Source organism: Choloepus didactylus, chromosome 9, assembly GCF_015220235.1.
Source record: "Choloepus didactylus isolate mChoDid1 chromosome 9, mChoDid1.pri, whole genome shotgun sequence".
NCBI lineage: Eukaryota > Metazoa > Chordata > Mammalia > Pilosa > Megalonychidae > Choloepus > Choloepus didactylus.
The window spans coordinates 25,909,320-25,921,790 of NC_051315.1; positions in this window are offsets into that span (position 1 = coordinate 25,909,320).

Below are 12,471 nucleotides of genomic sequence, written 5' to 3' on the forward strand. Positions count from 1 at the left end.
CTTCTTGCCTCTTGGGTAATGAGATGAGGAGGATGTGGGCGGAGACCAAGGCCAGTGGAAAAGTGGTAGGGGACCCTTCTCTGGAATCAGAAAGGTGGGGGGTGAGTGGGGAGGGGGTGTCCCCATGCACTTGAATCTCAAGTCCCAAGTCCTTGTAACCAGCTGACAATATGGAGGCCAACTGTAATGTGTTGAATTGTGTCCTCGTTTGGACACGTTCTTAGTCCACGTTCCTGTAGATGTGGGCACATTGTAAATTGGATCTCTTGAAGATGTTACTTCAGTTAAATTTGGTGACACCCAACCCCCAATGAATCAGGTTGGGTTTTAATCTGGATTATTGGAGTCCTTTATAAGCAGTATGAAAGACATAGAGAAAGTCATGAGAAGCCAGAGGCAATGGAACCCAGAGGAGAAAGGAGGGGAGATCACCATGTGCATTAAACATGTGACAGAAAAGCCAAGGACCAAGGACCGCTGGCAGCAAGCCTCACAAGACTACGGTTCTTTGGGAAGAAAGCATCATCTTGATGATGCCTCAGTTTTGGACTTTTTGAGTCTCAAAACTGTGAGCCCATAAATTCCCATTGTTTAAGCCAACCCACTGTATGGTATTTGCTTTAGTAGCTGGGAAACTGAGACAGCAACTAACACGCAAACCCCTGCAGTTGCTGCTGCTAATTTCAAGTCCCAGCCCATTTTGTTCAAGATGATCTGCCTTTATCTTTGGGTCCCATGTCAGCATTTTATAACACTTAGGTGCTCTTGTGGAAAGATGCATGCCTGAAATTGCCTTCTCTGGTTTAAGGAGAGACTAGAGACAGAACATCCCTGATTGTGTGAGAGCTCTGTAGGGAGTGCGCCACCAGGACCAGTCCACTCCAGTGGAGATATTGCCTGCTGCAGGGAGTGATTTCAGAGACTCTGGATATTTCTCTTGTTCCTAAACCACCTGGTTGACCTTAATACCTTAGTAAGAATTATTTACATGATTGGCTAACTGAGAGCAAAACTATCATGAAATGTGACTGAAGACAGGTGTATGTTCTCCAGGGGATCAGTGCAGGATGTTTTACTTGGGCAAACACTTCTCTCCCAGAGAATGCCCCGAGTAGCTTGAGGGAGCATGAACTCAAGATGCTTGGATAACTCATTAGGGACAGTAAAAGTCAGAGTTGGAGCTAGTCTCTAGGAATATTTTCTGCAAGCCAGTACAATCTCAGTTCTATCAGGTACAGAATTCTCTTCTACATCATTGTAGTTTCTTTGTGACAGGGGTACCCAAATCATGACAAACTTAACACAAATATATTTTAATAATCACAGTTGCTTCCAGGATAAAGGCCGAGTATACACAAAAATGTATATGAAATCGTGGGGTTGTCTCAGAGGTCTTCACATAAATTAGATTCAGGACTCACCCATAGTCCAGATCCCATCATATTAAGCTTGTAATTGCCATAGCATATTTTCCGAATGTAATAACTCAAGATAATAATTGATCATTACAAAAGGTAGCCATGAAGAATAAAATACACATTAAAATGAGTATCATAGGCATAAATATATTCATTATACATATGCATATATAATGTAAATATACATTTAAAAGTAGGAAAGGAAATACATTAATATTGGGAGTGGTGGGATAGCAGTGACTTAATTTTTTCCATGTTCCAATATCCTAAATTTATAAAACTTAAATAGTCATAAAATAACTGGTTTAAAAAGGTAGCATAGAGTAAAACTATAAATAGGTGTGATTTGATCAAATATTGACATTTAAAATATGGTCACTTCAAAATAGAGTGAGAATGGACAGGTCACATCCAGAGATGGAACAAGCTCAGCTCTTACAGAGAATGTGATTTGTTCTCTCCTTGCCATGAAGGCAGAGTCAGGCTATGGTCACAGAAAAGCTATGGTTGGTTTTGGAACCGGCATCTTAAGTAGCATTCTAAAGCAAACATTTCTGTCTTCTTCCATTATCATTTTTCTCAAATTATGATGAAATTGTTTCTTCAGGTTGAAATACCCATAAAAAACATAGTCTTGCTTAATTTAACATTAAAGAGCAAGTGAAAGGATTAGGAGTTTTGGTGTGATCAGCCCTTTCTGCAGAGCTCGGCATACAACCTTAACGTTACACGGCAGCTACGAAACTAGTAACATTGGCCACGAGAGAGCGCCGTCACCCAGCGAGACTAAATGTCTAAGGCTCGACACATAAAGGCATCAGGATGGTGGAAGACAATCTTGTCATAAGCGTGTCTATGCTTTGCTTTCTGTAGTTTCAGCATTGCATGGTAGAGCATATTGGACTCAACTCTGGGGAGTTTAAATTCCCATGTGTCCAAAAAAAATGTTGCCAGCTTTATATTAGCATCTTGAAAAAAACCTGTAACACAATTTCATTGTTATATTCCTAAGAAGCTTATTGCCTTAAACTTGGATGGGTCTCTGAAAAAGCTTCAATTCAGGGGTCTCAAATCTCTCATAACCAGATACTAGCAAACAAAGTACTACAAAGTGTAAGTACATTTACACAATTCCATTGCAGCTAATAGGTCAAATATGGGAGAAATTTTACCCAGCTGTACAAAGCTGATGTTAATTTGCCTAAGCAATTTAATAAATGACAATTATGTGCTGATGGTGGCTAAATATATCATGAACATCATATATTACGATACTTAACTGTTGGAGTTTACTTGTTTGTGTGAGAAAATGGGGATGGGGGGATATTGGGCACAGTTTGAGGCTATGGTTATAAGAATTGGAGTCCAGATTTTGGATTCTGTTGGAGGAAAAAAACAAAACACCTGGTTAAAGCCTACACTACGCCTCAGTTATAATTCTTAGGTTTTTGCTTTTCTTTTTTTTTTTTTTTAAGAGTGAAACCTATAGCTGTGTAATTCTGAGAGAAATGTATTAACCTCTCTGAACTGTGATTTCCTCAAATATATTTAATCTGCGCTCCAGGACTTCATCTCAAGGGAATACCTGAATCTTTGGCATAAGGCATTTTGGCAGTTGTTAATTTCTGCCTGCATATGTCCCAGTTCAAAAGAGGCCTTATATAACCACCAGAAGGTATCCCTGGTTTGAAATTTACCTATCACCAAATAAACTCCTACCTCTTTCTGCCCCTTCCTAATTTTTAAAAATTATTTTCAACTTAATCTATGTCTTCAAGCTACTTTCTATGCACTAAACCTTTCTAATGAGACCTTTGAATTTCCTGTACCATTTTGAGGAAAAAAAAATTTTTTTTTTTTTTTTTTTTTTGTCTTTTCCTCCAGATTGTCATGCCTGTCTTGAATTTAAAAAAACAAACATGGCATATTAAAAATAAGAATTAATTTCTCTAGCTGTTCCTATGGATCTGCTGCCAGCAGGCCATCTGGGCCTCTCCACTACCACTTCTGCATTTGTCTTTGGAAGTTACTAGAGGAATGTCACGAACAGGGTCTCGAGCTGGCTTCTGCAGTTCTGCCTTTTCTCTGCGGGGCTGGTTTTGGCTGCTGCTTTGCCCATAGTTGAGCTTGCCTCCCTCTTAGGGCTACGGCTGCCACTGATCTGAGAATTGCCCATCTAGGCAGCTCCCTCATGTACAGTGGCACCCTGCTGCCAGGACTGTCCTGTGAGTTGTCACCCAGGCTTACCTGGAACCCTCAGTGTTCCAAAGTAGCCCTGTTTTATCTGAAACTTTCGTGTGTTGAAGCCAAAGTAAGTTTCACTCACAAGTGGGAAGAAATGTTTTTCTTTTGTGTTGGAGTGTATTAATTTGTGTAGTAGACCCTGCCCTGTTCTTGATCTCCCTAGGTCCCCTCTGATCCATTTTACCAGCTACTTGCATACATTCTCTAGCATCTCTGTGCTTTATTCCTAATGTCTTGGCACCTGTGACCTTTAGAGGGCAGGCCTTGAACCAGTTCAGTCCTAAACAGAGAAGGCCAAAAGTGCCCCAGGTGCTTTAGGGCTGCCTGTTGCAAGAATGTGAAAGCCTGGCTCCCTGCCTCCAAGTGGGGCAAATCTGATGCATAATTGATGCTCTAGAGCTCCCCAAGAAACTGGCTAATGATGGGGAGTTGCCTACAATTGTGTCATCTGCTGCTTGGCATTCTCTTCTCTCATACACGTTTCTCTGGCCCCTTAATAAATCACTTGATTGTGAATCTTCCTCTCATGATCTGCTTCTGGGGAGGATTGCCTAAAATATTTGTTTATAGACATGCAGGGGTTGTTTTTGGAGGCAGGCTCTAAGGATGGGATTCTTGAGTTGCATTGCTCACCAGTAATCCAATGGTCTTAAGGATCCTTTAACAGATGGATCCTATCTGGCAAGCTAGAGTGCTGCAATTGCTAAGATTTTAGCCTGTGGTGAATTAGGATGGGAGAGCAATGAAAGGGAAAATAGCACAATGTACAACTTTCTTTGGCTTTTGAGGGTTTTGAGATCCGTGGCAGGTACTAAGGTTATGGAATTGGTAGGTGGTTGGTGGGATCCATGAGGAGTTGAAAGGAGAGGATGGCAGGCTCATGTCGGTCCATTTAGGTATAGTGAGAAAGTCAGGCCTCATTGAGGGGTTTTAACAGACCCTCATGTCGTAGAGATAGAGAGGGGACCATGGATACAGGCCGAGGGCAACTGCGGGCAGTAGCAGACCTGATTTTGCATTCTCAGCAAGTCTCCCCACAAAAGTTGGGACTTCGATAAGAAAGGAGTGGGACCTTGTGACTGAGGATTGGGTCACATGGATACACGCACTTGAGAGACTCTAACCCCTGGGGTTCCCTGAATCCTCTGGGCCTGCAGAAGGGACCTGTGCCTCTTACTACAGGGCAGCAGCTCCCTGGCCTGACGATTTTCAGCCAGTGTACAAATATAAACAGAGAAGCCCAACAAGAGACTTATTTTATGACTTACATCCTTTATTAGACCCTAAGTTCCTTACAGTTCCACCTCCAGAGAAAATAGAAAGAGCGTGGACTTCAGAACCTGGGAATTATTCACATTCTCACTTTGCAATATATGTGACCAAAGTCAAGGTACTGAACGGACTTGACCCTCAATTTTCTTATCAGAAAAAAGTGGTTAATGATACAAAAAGGTCATGTGTACTGAGATAACGCAGGCAATGTAAAGCTGCTTCACAAAGAGGGTGCTTGATAATTATGAATTATTAGACTCTCTCTGACTCCAAAAGTCCTTGATAGTAATAAAGGATAAGAATCTATCACATAGTAAAGAGCACAGCTGAAAGGTAATCAGGCAGGGGATATGGAGGGAAAGCTTTTCCTTCTTTCATTTTCATTTATCCATTGAGAGGGAGATGAAGTCAACAGCTGTTGGAAGAAAAAAAGCTCACTTAGTGAGTTGAATAATGTCAAACTATTGCTCAAATGAAAGGAGCAGCTGGCTTTTTTTTTTTAACCAAGGCATCATTGACATACACACCCTCACGTTTGGGATCATTAGAAATTTACATGGGGTGAATAGCACTGGAAAACTATATTTACTTTTCTAGAAATCATCAGAAAACTGCTAGCACACTCTCAGTGAGATGTGAGAAAATAGCCAGATGTGTATTTTTCATGTGAATGTGAGGAAAACTGCTGGAAATAAATTTAAGCTTTACTGAGACAAAGAAGTGGCAGGCAAAGGAAGATAGGTGCTTAAAGGAAAATGGGGAAGTGTAGCAGAGAAAAATGTGATCTATTTAAAGGCATACATTAGTTCAAATGTTTCAGAGAGAACTAATTACTCCTAAACCTCCTAAGTATTCCCTCAGGATGTTAGCATTTCAGACCTAGTAGAAGTATCTAAACACACACCTCCCAGTTTTTAAGTTTATTTTTGTCCAATTGTAAAAATTAAGTAAAGGATATTTGTAAAATAAGAAAAATTCACAATCTCATAATCTAATGAAAATTAACTAGTATTTTAGTGTAGTTGTTTGAATATATTCTCTATTTGTTTTAGTATAAAGAATACCAAATGGTAGATAACACTTTCAATCCTGCCTTTATCTCAAATTTTTCAGTGTCATTCAAAATGCTCCAAGACCTTATTTTTTAATGACTGCAAAATATTCCCTTGGATTGACATTCCACAGGTACCCAAAAATTCCCTGATAATTTTATTTTCCAATGTTTTATAGGTATAAAGTTGAGGAAAAACTTTAATTTTCTCTTTTAGGTTATAAAATTAATACATATTATTAAAGAACACTTGGAGAATAAAGAAAGTGTAGCAAATAAAAAGGCAAATTTAGCTCCAACTCTTTCCTCCTCAACGTAATCACTTTTATCATTTCATTTCATTTTCTCCCAGGCTTTGGAAATATTCCCTTTCCAGGTCCATCTATCCTATGCTTTGCCTCAGCTCTCCCAGATAAAACTGTATCTTAACTTCAGTAAATTCCTATAATTATGTTTCAGGCTTTTAAAAGCATATATACATGTTACATATGTATATTACAACATAATATTTATATAAAGTTGTATATGCATATTGTTATATATTAATCTGTATCTACTGGTTCTATTCTCTGGTCATAGCAATAAATCTATTTTCTTTAATTTAGGTTTCCAGGTTCTCATGCCAGTTCTTTCTCCCCCTCCATTTTTTATCTTACTCAAATACTTCTAGGGTATTTAAAGCATATTGGGCTGCTGTTAAATAGGAAAGGGGCACAGGATGTAGGCAGAGAGCTCTGCTTATATTCTAGTTACCAAAGTAATGATGCTACATTATGTAAAGCTCTTTGTTTATGTGTTGTCTTAGGGCATGTTCCCCTCAAGCAGACCCTGAGATGAGGGTTTGTATGGATGTAAAACGTATTAAGAAAGTGATCCCAGAGGAAAACACAGCCGGAGAGGGGAAAGAGAGAAGACAAGGAAGATGGTGATTTTAAGCTGCAACTCTTGTCCCTGTTAGTTATAGCCTAAGAGCTGCTCCAAGGGCCAGAAACCTGGAGTGCTCTCTACAGAGTCCTCCAAAGAGAGCCATGGGGGCAGGCCTTCAGGATAGCTGCCAGAGGGTTCAAGAAAGAGCAAAAGGGATTCAGGGAAATGGCAAGGAGCATAGACTGTGTTCACTACAGATGTCAAAGTCAACACCAAGCTGTAAGCAATCTGAGGGCTGGGTCTGTGCTCTGTGACTTTATGCTCATCCTTAGCCCAGGATGGGGTTATTCATAGTAATGTGCATAGAATTCAATTCTATTCGCTTTCATAACATAAATTAGTTTTTAACCATTCAGCAAATTAGTTTTGATCTCAAATCCAAAGGAATTCAGTCATTTTTAAATATTTAATCAGGTATTTTTGAAGATGACTTAAGTCACAAAGTATATTACTTGAGAAAGTGTAAGTAATACAAGTATTGGTGCTGAGGTTAATAATGGAGTGTAATGCTTTCTATATGTAAGGAACTCATCACTGTTAAATTTCATCAGAACAAAATGACTTTTTAAAAAAGGTAACTATATGCTCAGTTACTAGCTAGCTTAACAACAGAGGCCATTCTATAATGCATTGAAATTTAGGCATAGCAGTGAGCCACCCTTTCCTTCCTTTGCATTCTAACATGCAGAAAACAAATCCAAGTCTCCATATGGGGATTCAGATAGACAGATCTAAAACCTGACAGTATAGGCTTCTCTAACACAGCTGAATTGGAGCCTTAGGTAAAAATGAAAAACATGAATGAAGACTAGTGATCCCAAGGGGCAGTTCTGTCAAAACTGAAGCAGACCGTGTTTATATGGACCTACTTCTGGATGTGTTGTTCTGTTCCACTGATCTATATATCTTTCTCACAATACTACATTGTCTTCATTAACCTACCTTTATTTTAAGTCTTAAAATTGGGTAGAGCATGATACTAGTGATCAATAGGGGGTGGGGTGGTAAGGGGTATGGGATGTGTGGAGTTTTCTTATTTCTTTTTACTACTTTCTCTAGAGTAATGCAAATGTTCTAAAATGATCATGGTGATGAATTCACAACTATGTGATGATACTGTGAACCATTGACTGTATAATTTGGATGGATTGTATGGTGTGTGAATACATCTCAAATAATTACATTAATAAAAAGCCAAAAAAAAAAAAAAAAACAAAAAAAAAAAACACAACCTCAAACAGACCAGCTACAAATTGGTGGCCCTTTTCCCACAATGGCTTGTAACATATGGTTAGAGCTGTAAGTACATGATGTGCCTGGGTCTAGGCAGAGCAAAAGGAAAGAAAAAAGATTAAAAGAACCTGGGAGGGGCCTATTTCCTGTTTCTGAGCCCAGTATTTTTCAGACACACAAACACAACCATCACAAAAATAGGTGGCTGTTTAGCATGGACATAGAATGGGTCTAGAATAGTTCCCTTCACACTGCCTGAGTTGGGAGAGAACAAAAATCCATTGATCTGTAAACTAAAATAGAAATATTAGGAGGGAAGACAAGTGAAGTTACTCTACCCGGACCTCCCATACCCTATTTTCTTCCTGGCTATCTTTGGTAGTTAAACTGTGGTGTAAACGTTTCTTCAAGAAATCTGATAGCATATAAGAAATTCATGCAACCATAGAAAATATAAGTTATATATGATGCTTGTTATCTATTGTAGGTCATAAACTACCAAATAAATGCAGTATTATGGCTATTATATGTGGAGCCCCAGTTAACCCCTCGATATCCCTTTAATATTTGGAAGAACTGTAAAGCACCCTCCCTGACTTGGGGCGTTGGGTTATCAACAACAGAAATAGGAAGTTCTTTGGAATACCTAGATAAGGGTTTTAACAAGAAAGTCTCTTGACTAAATCTCTTAATTCCTGTCCCCACAGTGAACTTCCAAAGGTTAGACCACACCTGAATCAGAGAATCACAAATAGATGATGGACACTGAGCCATCCCCCCAATAATTCTAAGGACCAAACAAGATGCAGTTATCGTGGCAGCAAACTCTAATGCCGTCTGTCACCTTTCATTGCCCCTGTATTTTCCTATCTACTCAGGCTTCCCATTTCCACCTTTGTGGAAGGATACCCACTATCCTTCAAGAATTAATATTGAAGTTTCAGTGACCCAAAAGGTGACTGCTACTCTCTTTGCACATATTCATTGTCAGAGAAGTTACTTCAAGTGGAAAATATCTCAATGAGCTGAAACCTAATGATCAAATTTCAGGATGGGGCGGTATCTTTCATCCAAGGGACTTTCCCATCATGCTCTGTGAAAAATTGTGCATCTTCTGGGAAAGGCAGCATGCAGATTTCCAGTCTCAGCATCACGGGAAAAGATACAGAATAGTTGGCTTGAAGCCAAGAGATGATAGATTAATAACTGGTACAAACATATGTGTGTTACATAGTAGACAGTCAACAAATGCTTCTCGCATTTAACTTGTTCTCTGCCCCTCCCCCATCTCCCACCTTTTATAATCCTTTAAAATATTTGACAAGTTTTCAAATATTCAGGAAACCTAAAACAATGTCTGACTTAGAGGAATATTGACTCTAACCAATGCCTGAAACTATGAATTGTTTTCAGTGCATAATGGGACATTCCATTCTTGTAGAGCAACATTGATACATAGCAGTGGTAAACTTTGCTAAATCATCTTTTCTATCTCTTGAGGCAGTAAAACGTATTGGCAATCCTTATCCATAAACAACAACTACAAATTATAGATTTCACACATTTGCATCTATAATGTAAAGATAACTTGAAATGTAACTTTAAATACTTCCAAACAAAATATTCAAAGCTCAGTTAACTTCTCACACATGGTTATAACATTCTCATTATCAACTTTCTTTCAAAGAATAACTGAATAGAAAAGGGATATTAAGTATAAAGGGATAAAATAGGCCTTTTATAATTTGCCAAGGTACACATCTCTTATGTAAAATAATTTTTTTTTAGATGCTGATTGAAAATAAGGAAAGCAAGAAGAGAGCTCTTTCATGTTACCTCTGACTACTGTTGCAAGCCATACACTATCAGATGATCGCAGTTCATTCCAGGAAACACTCTTCTGCTGATGTCCCTTCCTCCGGAGGTGAGGCCCAACCTTGTGGCCACTTTGAGTGGGCAAAGAGTTCAAGTCCTGGGGTGTGGCTAGCAAGTTAAGTGTGAAATTACATTTCTAGTATAATCAATCATCAAATTGTACATCCAAGTGTGTTCTGCATTTGCACATTTAATTATGTCCTAATTGAAAGCACTGTGCTCATGATTTGATCTAATTTTCTTTCAAATCAAATTACCAAGGGAGAAATTTAGTTTTGGAAGCCATTTATAGAGGAGTTTTTATGTATATTGAAAAAAAAAAAAATTTAAATAATGGATTTTAAAAGAAAAGGTCTCTGTTACTTTAGAGGTGCAAAGGAAAGCATTAAAAGCTCCCCAGATAAATAAATTGGATTTCATTTGAATGAGCATCCAGTTTTGGAGGAGAGAGTATTCCTTTGTATTGTTGTGGATGTGCCCATAATAACATTGGTATAATTGGTCTTTCAGCTACAACTCAGATTCTTGGGTCAGTGCAAAAGGACTTGTTTATTTAGGAGTCAATTCTCTGGAAAAGTGGCTCATTAGTCTTAGATGCCAGGAACACACAGTCTGATCTACACATTAAAACAGCCATTTAAATCCCCTTTATGAGAATTGTGCCTGGTAGAGCACTTCCACATGCAGTCAGGTATGCATTTATACATCTAGAGCTTCCAGAGAGGGCGGGGTTTGTGTCTTTAGATACGCTACAGTTGATAAATCCTAAGACTCAGATACTGTCAGTTGGGTAAGCTCTTGCATTTTCATGGTTTTAGCTTTGATGCTGCCCATTAGCTTAGTACTGGGGAAAGAAATGTCAAGAAATGCGGAGAGTTCCCAGTTGTGTTTTGTTTTTTTTTTTTTGGGTGGGGGGGATATTATTGGAAAGAAGTCACACTAAGCTTTTAAAGTTAATGTGATACCGTATCATACAAACTATTTCCTATGGTATATGCCAAGAGGTCAATTTGTAGTTAACTTGGGAGTCACAGTTCTGAAATTACTGAGTTGTGCATGTAATAGCTTGACTTTAACTTTGGTGTTTAATTTAGCATCCATTACACATGCTCCTACATACTGTTCTGTGCTCTGAACAAGATGTCATTTCATAAACCCAATTAAACATGCTACTTACTGTGGTTTAAATACCAAGACATATTTAATAGATTGGCCAGTTTCACAGATCAGCCATGTTTCTCTTCCTGCATCATTTGCCCATGACAGTAACGTAAGTGAATCGTCTGTGCCACTAGATGGACCAAAAATAAGAGTATAAGTACTGCTTTCTAGGTAAGACAATTGGGAGTTCTCCACCCCAGGTGTCGGAGAGTTGCCTGATATATTGTGAAATTAATAACCCATGTAGATGAATTTTCAACCTTTCTAAAATCAAGCAGAATGTTTCTGAAAGGCAGTGAGTCTCTTTCCAAGCTGATGAATTAAAAGGTTTACCTGATAAACCAGCGCTTTTATTATTGATATTTGAGTTGCTTTTTCAGGTTGGCGCATTTTTACAATTAGAAAAGGCTTCTAGTTAATTTTTCAAATTGACAAGAAGTCAATATAGAATTTGTTTTATTCCTGCCTCAATGGTCTCTTGTCCATCCCACTCTCACATCTCCAGCCTAGGCATACTCACCAAGATAGGTTGATGGGATTTATGGCAGATACTATTGGCTGTATAATTGGTTAGAATCCCTTACTTTCTGGTTTATAATCATACATTATTCGTATTGCAGGGAGTTCACAGAACATGGGTGCTTCTCCCAATTCAAGGCGGTGAAGCATGATTGGTCTAAACAATGCATGTTGATAGATTGGGTTATTTGTTCATAATTTTTTATTCTTTCCCCACCCTTGATATGCTTTAATGAAGGGAGAGAAGACTTCCCTTCCTTGCTGACTTTGGGCTTGGCTGTATGATTACTCCACCCAGTAGAATATGGGTAGAAGATTCTCAGCAGAGGTTTCAAGAGGTATCATGTGTTTCTGCTTTCCCTGTTGCCCTCTTGCCCTGCATTCTGAGAGTCACATGTGCCATGTAGACTCTGTCCCTGAGCCTGTGTTCAGAAATGAGGAGCATACCTGAACTGCACCCAGGGTCTGATGTAGAACTCCTGTGAGTTATCCAAAACTCATGAACAAGAAATAAATGTTGGCTGTTGCAAGTTGCTGACCTGCTGGGTTGTTTTTTAAGCTGCAGTATTGAAGCAAAAACTGACAAATACAAATGTCAATATAATTCCCCTTTGCTAGGGATCAGTTTAGAGGTGGACATTTGTCCCTGTTCTAGCTAATAAAATGTAGTAGGAAGTATGTTATGGGAGGGAGTTCTGAGGAGGATTTTGATGTTTTATGACAGACCAGCAAAAATCTGGACTTTTTTCCTTCCTTGAATTTATTGTTTAA